The 10,857-nt window shown below is 43.2% G+C and overlaps 1 long non-coding RNA gene across 1 annotated transcript in view; it reads right to left on the bottom strand.

Annotated features, from left to right (window-relative positions):
* The window catches only part of LOC123938679, a 12,924-nt gene extending 2,067 nt beyond the window's left edge, over positions 1-10,857 (bottom strand). The window contains exon 1 of the long non-coding RNA XR_006817759.1: positions 10,759-10,857. This is a non-coding gene — a long non-coding RNA (uncharacterized LOC123938679). The remainder of the gene's footprint in view (positions 1-10,758) is intronic.

The following is a 10,857-nucleotide window of genomic DNA, read 5'->3' as shown; positions in this document are numbered from 1 at the left end:
CATAGCTTGGCTGAGAGCATGACACAGACTATTTTCCCAAATAGCCTCCTGTCAGTAACATCCCCTTGCCTAGTGTGGAGCCTCCTATGTGTTACCTGCCAGGTAGACAGCACTAATTTTTACACAATAAAGGAGGGAAAAGTCGGTCTGAAGAGAGAAAAACGAAGCTGCCTCCCAGCTGCTTCGGGAGTAGTGTGTCCGACAGTTCGGCTAAATATGAGTTAGAGACAGCAAGGCCCAGCATTTCTAAACATCTTCAGGAACAGTTCAGTGTTAGTGTGTGAATGAAAAACCTGACAGACAGCCAAATATGAAGACTTCTCACAGATGGTGGCAGGAAGAGGAGGGTCATTGGGTGAAAAGCAGTTGGGAGTGTGGGTGGGCAGGGAAAGCAATAGATAGCAAATGCCTCCAGTTTTTGAGCAGCTGGAAGAATTCTGTTGGCCTTGGGCAGATGAAAAAAATCAAAGGGAGGGGAAGTGAGAGACAGAGGTCATCATTTGTGCTGCTGGAATCTATGGAAATAATGCCAATTTGAGTATAGCGAAACCATGCAGGTTAATTTACATGCCACTAAATCAAAGGCATGATCATTTTACCACACGGTTTGACTTGACATGTTCGTGAAGGCCCTTATGTAAATTTTTGCAAGGAGTTTTCAAGGGAAACATTTAGCTTATTTTTAACAAAAATTTATTTCTCCAAATGCCTACAATATTTTTAGTAGTTGTCACTTACATGCAAACTGTTAATGTACCATTTATGAATTATTCCTGTTTATTCCTTCACACAGGTTCAGGGAGACCTCTACTCGGCCTCATTTTTGTGGTTATTTGTTCCAATTTACTCCATGGCCTCGAAAGGAAAAAGCTGAGTATCTCTGATAATAGTTCAAACTTTTCCCCCAATTCATCCTGGTCATTCTTCCAATTATTCCGACTTAATGAGATTTTACTGTTCTTTGGAAAGGTTAATGTCTCAACATACGAATTTGCTTAGTGGAATTCAGCTATTTCCCACAAACACTAGTGCAGTGTAGCAGAAAAAGCAATGAATAAATTTAGAATCAGGAATTTAGGGTACAAGGCTTGCTTGGCCCCTACCGCACTGTACAACATTGGATAAATCACCTCGCTTCTCTGACCTTCAGTTTTCTCATCTATACAATGACAAATCTCTAACACCTTGCTGAGAAAGACTCCACAATCTTCTGTTTCTAATTTGATGGTATAGATAAGCAATAGCCTCATCATTGTGAACAAATATTTACCGAGTGCCACATCGTGAAATGTTTCCAGCAGACTTAACTGTTAATTAATTACTCCCCCGACTACACAGACAGCAGACTAAAACAAATAACGCTGTTCAGAGGGCAGGGAAAATGTTATTAGCCCAGACTCGGCCTGGCACTGGGAAATGAAAAATGTCATTCCTCCCCACAGGTACTGCTTCCTAGGGAGATTTGGGTCTGTGGTTTTTCATATTATGAATGGTTTCTGTTTTCAGGACTCAGAGTTCTTTGCAGGTTTGCGTAAGCTGTGGAAGTTCTAGAAACCATCAAGCCAATAATTCTCGTCCAGAGTTTTTCATCTACCTAGGAAGAGAGAAACACCTTCTCCCATTTTATTAAGGTGGTGCAGTCAGGGAACTAGAAGCCTCAGAACGTCTTCCTTCTTCTGTAAAGGCATTTTTAGAATCTTAATGGCTCGCAGACTTAGATCTCCAGACTGGACCATCCTCAAGAACATGTATTTGACATCGGCCTGACCTGGGCCCTGGACCTCAGGCCCTGAGCCCCTATGTGTGGTTGTCCAGGCAAGAGGACCCAAATATGGGCCTTTTCATCAGAGATGCCTTCCTCAAAATTTTCTAAGTCCCTGTCTGGCCAGCTGAGCTATCCAGGAGGTGTGCCACAGGCCTGGACAGGTAAGCAGGGAACCTGGTCCCATTTCTTCCCTTCTGGGTGCCCAATGACCTCTATACCCCCTCCCATTTCCACCTCACTCCTGAAGTCACCAAGGGTCCTAAGGAGCTCTGGGACTCTGTGTGACTCCAGTTCTAGCAAGGGTAACTGCGGATAGGATGGCTCCCACTGGCAGGTGCAGCCTTAATGTCCCAGAATCAAGTAAGATGAGCTGCATAGAATAGTGTTAACATGGGATTTGTATGACTCATGTCAGACACAGGACAAGTTCAGGGCTCTTGGCCACCAAATATCTCTGTCAGCTCTTGACTTGAGTGGCCTACATGGGCCCCACATTGGCTCTCAACTGTTGGGGTTCCCACCTCAATGCTACCCAAAGGCCAACAGCAGTCAAGAGCAGCAGCAGTGGCAATGTGTATTCTCTGCCCTGTGCATCCTCCCCCAGACACTGCCACTGCCTGCCCCCCAACAATAGCACCCCCACCCCACCCCACGTGTCAGGCCTCCTCCAGGGGTGGCCATGCCTCATCCTCTGAAGGGGGGGGTCTGCTTCTCCCTCTGTCCGATGCTCCCCCTGCTTCTGCTCGTGCTCTGTCTCTCTCTCTCTCCCCCCCTCTTTCTCTGACAATAAATATATAAAATTTAAGAAGAAGAAGAGATGGTGACGATTACCATTTCTCCCTGTTGAGGAACAGGAACCAACACTAGCTGGACAAGGAGCAAACACAGCAAGGAGCAAATACCTCTTTTCAACCTACTATTCTAAATCACATGACCAATCACAAAAGCTCACATAAGCTTATGAATTTTTAAACACATTTTAAATTGAATACATTGTTTAAATCGAATTGTTTATACAGACAGGTGTCCCATAAAAATAATTCCCAGAGCCCTCCACACCACAGGGGGAGCCCAGCTTGACTGTGGGGACAAGGTCCTGTTCTTCCCTTGTCCACCTAAACTTGCTCCTGCCACTCTATCGTCCACCTTAGAAAATGGAAGCTCCAATCTTCCAATTGCTCAAGCCAAAATCTTGGAGTCCTCCTTCACTCCTCTCTTTCTCTCACACCCACTTTCAAACCATGAACAAAATCTGTCATATCTACTTTCAAAATATATCCAAAATCTGAATACCTTTCACTTCCTTCCTCCCATTGTCTCTCTGGATCCAACCACCATCATCTCTTACCTACATTATCACACAAGTCTCTCCAGCAGTCTCCCTGCTTCCTCAGATCTATTCTCCATGGAGTATCCTGAGTGAGACTTTTTTTTTTTTTGAAGATTTTGTTTATTTATTTGAGAGAAAGACAGCATGAGCAGGGAGAGGGGCAAAGGGAGAGAGAGACAAGCAGACTGCCTGTTGAGCACAGGGCTCCACGCAGGGCTCAGTCTCAGGACCCTGCAGATCATGACCTGAGTAGAAGTCAGAAACTTAACAGACTGAACAGACACCCAGGCGCCCCCTGGGTGATGCTTTAGAAACTAACCAGATCATGTCCGTCCTCAATTCAAAACCTTCCAATTGCTTCCTGTCATAAACACTGAGTTATTTGTTTTGCTCTCTGCTCTAGCTCCAGGGTCTGCAAGGGGATGTGGCACACGAGGGGCTCAGTAAATATGTATTGGATGATTATGTGGGAAAGTGTATAAAAAGATGCTGCTTCCATAGAAACACAAAGAACGACTAGAAAGCCAGGGTGGGGTGAGAGTGAAGCATGTCACATGAACAAAAAGGTTTTGCAAAAATGTGATTTGTGTGGCTCAGTTTACCTCGCCCAGGGTCCCCGCAGCAGTCTGCAGGTTTGGGAGACAGTACAGAGGGTTCATTACACCATTGTCTTTACTTTTGTATTCTGGAATTTTTCCTAATTAAAAAAAAAAAAATTAAGTAAGCAAAACTCTTGGGGCCAAAGAAGTAATATATATGTATGAAGGAACTTGTTTAAAGTTTAATGTTGGAGGGTGCCTGGGTGGCTCAGTCGGTTAAGTGTCTGTCTTTGGCTCAGATCATGACCCCAGGGTCCTGGATCAAGCCCAGCATTGGGCTCCTTGCTCGGTGGGGAGTCTGCTTCTCCTTCTCCCTCTGTCCCTCCTGCCCCTACTCGTGCTCTCTCTCTGATAAATAAATGAAATCTTAAAAAATAATAATAATAAAGTTTAATGGTGGGATGTGGGTAAACTGGAGACAGAAGGCCCTGCACAAAAACATTCAAATTCAGTTTTTTGCCCCAAACCCTGTTGTGATCTAAACAAAATGAGGCTGAAGTCTGCCAATCTGTGACTCTTGTGTGGCACAGGCTAAGTCACAGATCCTAAAAAAAAATCTATTCACACAATTCTGGAAAATTTTACACAGAAATCCTCAGTCATCTGGAAACCAAACCTCAGAAATACTGAAGAATCTAGTTCTCTTCCAGGCCCTCACTCTGTTACAGCTCTGTCTTTGGGGAGACTGCTCCTTTCCCTACTGTGAGATCACAGAAAATATACACTGGTCTCTGCCCTTGGCTTCTCACACAGAGCTCCTGAAACCTTTCTAATTTCCTAAGTGGCAAGAGCACTAGAAACATCTTTTGTTCTATTAAGGTGACTCTGGGTGGGCTCGTGGGTAGGGACTGGTCACCAGAAAGACCAAGGCCTGATTAGACGCTGGGAATACTAAGCCCCACCCCTCATCCTCTACCCTGGGCAGAGGGGCTGGCAATGGAGTTGGTAATTGAGCCTGCCCATGTGATAATCCCAACAGCATAGGGTTCAGGGAGCTTCCAGGTGGATGAACACATCCACCAGGAGGCTGATTCACCCCAACTCCATGGGGACAGAAACTCCTGCTCTAGGGACCCTCCCAGACCTTGCCCTATATTTCTCTTCCTCTGGCTATCCATCTGTAGCCTTTATCACATCCTTTAGACAGAGGGTAAGCACAGGTAAGTGTTTCCCTGACTTCTGTGAGCCATTCTAGCCCATTAATCAAACCTGAGGAGGGGGTGGCGGGTAGTGACTTACAGCCAATTGGTCAGAAGCGCAGGTGAGAACCTGGACTTACAGTTAGCATCTGAAGGAAGGAGGTGGGCGGGCAGTTTTGTGGGACAGAGCCCTTAACCTGTGCAACCCGACACTATGTACCTAGAGACTGAGTCAAGTTTTAGGCACCCGGCTGGTGCCACAGAGAATTGCTTGGTGTGGGCGAAGCACCCCCCACCCTAATCTGGTGACTAGAAGTTAAGTGTTTTGTGTGAGTAGTAAAGAAGACACACAAGAAAGACAGAATCACAGGTGGAAAACTGAGTTTTCCTATAAACCCACCTTCTCCTAAACTACAGAGAAGGGAGTAGTTACAGATCCTCTAAACTCCCCACGGCAACTTCCAAGCATCACTTTCCCACCCCTGCCCCACCCCCCAAAAAAACCTCTTCCCCCTTGAGGCTCATGTCATCCAAACACCCATCCTCCTCCCATCTTTGTCCCTTCAATCTTCTACCCGGAGTCCATCCACCAGATAGCAAGAGCGTGAACACCTCCTCAGGTACCCTCCCTGCTACCTCAACCGCCAGTCAGTATCCCACAAAATGACAACCACCCATGACCGTGACCCAGCCTGCCCCCTTGTCTTACCCGCCCCTTCACCTCCTTGCAACGGGCCCACTCTGAGCCACGCCAGAAACATTACCATCAATCCTGACATTCCGGTCTCGGAGCAGCCTCCCTTCTGAATCTAGGTCTCTTGTCAGTCCTACCCCCAGATCTCCAGTGTCTGGACCTTTCATTCTCCTGTTCCATCTGCCGGCACCTATTTAACTTCATTTCTCCAACTGGTATACAGTGTTGTTTTGCAACCTTTGCTAGATATCAGGATCACCTGGCGAGATTTGGCAGCTCAGGATGATTTAACTGCACTAATCAATGTCATCAAATGCACTGGGGAAGGGACTCAACCAGCAAAACTTGGAAAGACTCCCCAGCTGATTCCAAGGAACAGAGAAACAGTATTCTGCAACCTGGCCACAGGGGTCATCCCTCTAACCACCTTCCGCCTTCTCACCAACACCTTCACTTCCTCATTCTCCTCTTGGCCACAGGCTCCCTGAAAAGCCCAGCCTCGGACCAACCCCACGCACACTTTCTTTATTCCTACACGGAAGCTGCTGACTTCTGCTGGAGGAAAACCACGAAACTGTCAGCTTTCTCCAGAGGGCAAGTCTCACATAAGGCACCAGTAAAGTGGGCATTTGAAGGATACGAGGAGTCATTCCTTGGGACACACATTGACTTCCATAGGCAATACTCTTACCAAATGCATGCCATTAGGAAAAGTTACAAATATATGAATAAGAGTTAAGTTATTTGATGGCATAATAGCTGAGACTTTAGTTGCAAGTAACAGAAATCTCCTCGAGCTACAGCAGCAGTACTGGTGTGAGTTTCTGGTGGGGAGCTCGTCCTGCCCCTCACATTGGCAGAATGATGCAAGGATCACAGCAGTGTTAGTTAGTGCTGTATTAAGAAAAGTTAGGAGGGAGGTCGCCTGGGTGACACAATTGGTTAAGCATCCTACTCCTGATTTCAGCTCAGGCTGTGATCTCAGGGGGGTAGGATGGAGCCCCACATTGTCCTAGGGCTTCTTGCTCAGTGAGAAGCCTACTTCTCCCTCTCCCTCTGCCGGCCTCTCCTCCTGCTTGTGTTTTCTTTCTCTCTCTCTCTAATGAATAAATAAAATCTTTTTAAAAAATGAATCAGGATTTGCGGGAAAAAATCTGATTGGCAGTTTGGATTAGATATTCTGTCCTGGTCCAACCAACCATGGCTGGGGTGAGTCATCTTACATAGAAATGGCTACCGTGTAGCCTTCCTGTGAGGGAGGGAGCCGTTTCAAGACAGGCAGAGATACGGTGTGCATAGCAGACACCCCAAATGGTGTTCTCTGTGGATACTTCTCTTCCTGACTGGAAGCTGGAAAACATGAGAATTCTAAGCTTCTGAGTGGCTAAGGAGGCTGCAGGTGGGCAGGAAGGAATGAGGAAGCAACAGAGGAAGAGAAGCTGGAAGATAACTCCACCTACCTAAATACAACAAGCCCTCAACCCAGCCGTTTTTTTCACTGCAGGTTTCATGGTTATTTATTTATTTATATGCCCCCACAGAAATCATCTTCGACTAATACATCACCAGAGCGACGACGTGTTGTATTACAAACAAGAAGTGGAGAGAGAAAAACCACAGGGACAGCGACATATCTGGAGGAACGCTAAGAAGATTAGAAAAACTAAAAATGATTGCTGAGACATGCATAAGAAGAAACATGAAAAAAAGTACAAATATCTTAAGGGCATAGGACAAGAAACCGGAACTCTGTCACATCTTATGGCTGGAAAATGAGGGTGATGCACGGACCCATCATGAAACATATGTGTTATTACAAAAAAGTATCTCCAGGTGACTGCCTGGAGCTATTCACCTGTCGGAAGTATATGACTTCAGGATGAATCAGAGCTGTGTAAATTAACCAGGGAGGACACTGCAGGCACAAATATGTTTTAAGAGAGGAAGACTGTAGCCTTGGATTTGTGGGTGGGAGTAGGCGTGCCAAGAATGAAAAACAGAGCTAGGAAAAAGAACAAAACAAATTCCTAATTCTTCTTTTCAATTGCTTGCACAGTTCAGTAGCTGGGCTTAAGTTTTCAAACAGGACAAGAGATGGGGTGTACCAACATCACCTAAAGTACTAACAGAACCTGAAGAATAGTTTAAAATTCGTTCTGTATATGAAAGGAAGTATAATAAGAAATAATGGTATTTACTTTAAGAGAAACTTTAAAATCTGTTTCCTCAAGCATAATCAGGACTGGACTAATGGAGCCACGTAGAGTGATCGAATAAAAGTCTGCTCTCTAGTTCCTGGGCTTTATTTATGTCTCTGAATTTTAATAACCCGATACCCTTTGTAGTGATTAGGAGCAAGAAATAGGATCCAGGTCACTGTAAAGAACACGTTACAGTTACCAAAGCAGAAGCCAGATGTGCTCATGGGATATGGGACCCCTGCAATACGTTTTACAAGACACACATTCCCGACCTTCCCTGTCCCTTGGATGGAATCGTCAGAGCAGTGAAAGGAGAGGCAGGCACAGGGGAGTCAACAGAAAGGGATCCTTAGGAAAGACCCTGGAGGCAGGGCACTTGGACTGCTCACCTCGGGGAAGGACTGCCCCTTAATACCACCAGACCGCCCCCAACTGGAGCAAGGAAACCGCTCTACAATAATATGTCCTCCCTGGTCCTTTAAACTCCCACGTCAACAGAACAGGGCATTTGTTCCCCCATTTCCACCTGGGAAGTCTCAAAAACGTGAAATTTTTTCTCCTACCAAATCCATGTAGCTCTAAGAAACTTTTGGATTTCCTGGAACTATGTGGTATTTTAAAAGAGCCTACAATAATTTTCACCCCATACATTCTGCCAAAAAAAAAAAAAAAAAGATGGGAGAATGTTTGAAAACACAAAAGACTTCCTAGAATTGAGACCTATGCCTTCATTGAATAGCAGAAGGCAGAAATAAACATTTTTAAAGTTATTTAACATTCAATCGAACTGAATATTGTAAAAACTGTACCTCTGATATCCTGTTTTGCTCACAGTGTAATTCCTTGTTTACAGACAGAGTGGCATATTAAAATGTTTGTTATTTGTTATCTGTCCATTTATTTGTGGACTCAATAGCATGTATTGCCTGTCTGCCTGTATGCAGACACCATGCCCGGTGCTGGGGGGAGGGAGGAATTAAAACAGTGCCTATAATAATAACAAAGTTGCAAGTCACCATTTTCTGAGTGTTTATTACATGACCATCTCCTGGAGCCCTACAGTAATACTAGGAACTACATATTATTTCCATTTTTGAGAAAAGGAAACTGAGGTTTGCCTAAAGCCACCTAAACCAAAAGAATGGAGCTGAGTTAAGTGAGAGGTGGTCCCAGGATAGGCTGCTCTTAATTGCCCTAGGCATGCCTTTCTGCAATAAACTAATTAGTTTAAGAATTAATTTCAAAATCTCTAGCAACCAGTACATTCTTGGCACATGGTAGACTCTTACTAAGTATTTGCTAAGTGAACTGAAACTGAATCACTGAATACTGGATTTATATTTTAATTTCAGCTTATTTTTCTAAAAGAGTTACTTACCCTGCTGGATGAGATGGTAAATAATCGTAATCTTACCAATTGCCTTTAAACATTGTTGGTCACCCTTGGTACTCCTACCACAGTTGCCAAGTATGAAGTTCCTAGATAAATAACGTATCCTGAGAATAAATGGCATATTCTAGAAGTTGACATGGTATACTGCCAGAGCCTAATGCTCTTTCCCTTTTACAGTGTATTCATATTTTAGTCTTGACTGCAGTTGCTGGAACTTTGTAAGCTAATTATAATTGAGCATTTTTTTTTAAAGAAAACCATTAATTGCTAGAAGAATGAAGGACTAGGGAAGGTGTGTGCTAGGGGGACGCCTGGTTCTGAAACAGGTGCTGAAAACATGGTCTCCCAACAGCAAAGTGATTCGGATACTCTCCCCTTTGATGCAAAAAGAGGTCATTTAAAGGACATTAAAGGACATCAATTTCAGATCCTCAGTTTGAAAGGACTGTTTCCTGCCATTAATCCGCCTGAAAACCCACCTCTGGTCCAGATGTTTATGGGTTCTCCTTACTATCTCTCCTTTAATAATTACTCCCCACCATCAGAATTCTTTTTTAAAAATACACCTTTCACTCATCCCAAATCTGTCTATGGCATTTCATTGTAAAACCCAAGATTGTCCAAAGATGTGAAAATCCCTGAAATACCAAACAGAGAGATTCCTAAATCCTGGTGTTGAGAAAGTGAACGACTTTAATGACTGATTAAATAATCTTTTTGCAAGTCAGGCTGTTTCTCATTTTTGCTATTAATATAAAAGCAGGACACGTTAGCTGAGAGTACATTAGTAAAAATTCTTGATGATATGTTATCGTGAAGCTTACAGTGTAAAACTTGCAAGGAGTTCAGAGAACTGAGTGATAGTGCTCTAATAAAACATTCTTCCCCATCTGCTTATTTATGTGAATAAGGTTTCTCAGAACTTACAACTATAAAACAACAGATAGGCATACAATCAATGCTAAACTCTGTGTACTTCTAGCCATCAATAATACTCAAACATGGACACATAAACTTACTGAAAAATTAGTTCCACCACATGATTAAGGAATGCATTTTGAATAAAATTTTACTTTTCATAATTACATATTAAAATTTGTCATATATTTGTACTTTTAATCTGTGTATTACTAATACTTATAACTCAATCCCCCTAATTTTTTAATACTTTGCATCTATGATCACAAAAACCTTAAATATTTAAATTTAAATGTATATACATATTTTTCTTGTAGACAAGTTTGATGGGCCTAGCCATAAAAGACTTTCAGCCCTAAAAATATTTGATATTGAGAGGAAGAGGAGTGGAAATGAAAACACGGATTTCAGGGAGAAAAATGAACACTATATTTTCTGCGGTGAAAGAAGAGCTCATTAATGTATTTTTAAAATGGATGAAAGAAGGAATCAAATTGGTTTGGTATTTTGCTTCTAATTAATACAATTAAAGTGTCAATTTACACTGTTAGAGATTAAAGCTCTGCAAATATTCAAATTTATGATTTTTAAAAATTAATAACTTTAAATGTGTGAGGGTGTCAATTGTTTTGTTTTGTTTTTAAATTATTTGGGGCAGCTAATGGAGCAAGAGCAGCTCTATCAAATATCTGAGGTCCATGTAAATTCTAAACGCTCACCTGTGCCTTTACTCTTTCAAAACTTCCAGTCTGGAACACCTGGGTGGCTCAGTCAGCTAAGTGTCTGCCTTTGGCTCAGGTCATGATCCCAGGACTCTG

The sequence above is a fragment of the Meles meles genome, chromosome 3 (genome assembly GCF_922984935.1).
Source record: "Meles meles chromosome 3, mMelMel3.1 paternal haplotype, whole genome shotgun sequence".
In the NCBI taxonomy this organism is placed as follows: domain Eukaryota; kingdom Metazoa; phylum Chordata; class Mammalia; order Carnivora; family Mustelidae; genus Meles; species Meles meles.
The sequence above is the reverse complement of the archived record's forward strand: the minus strand, read 5'-3'. Positions and strand labels throughout refer to the sequence as shown.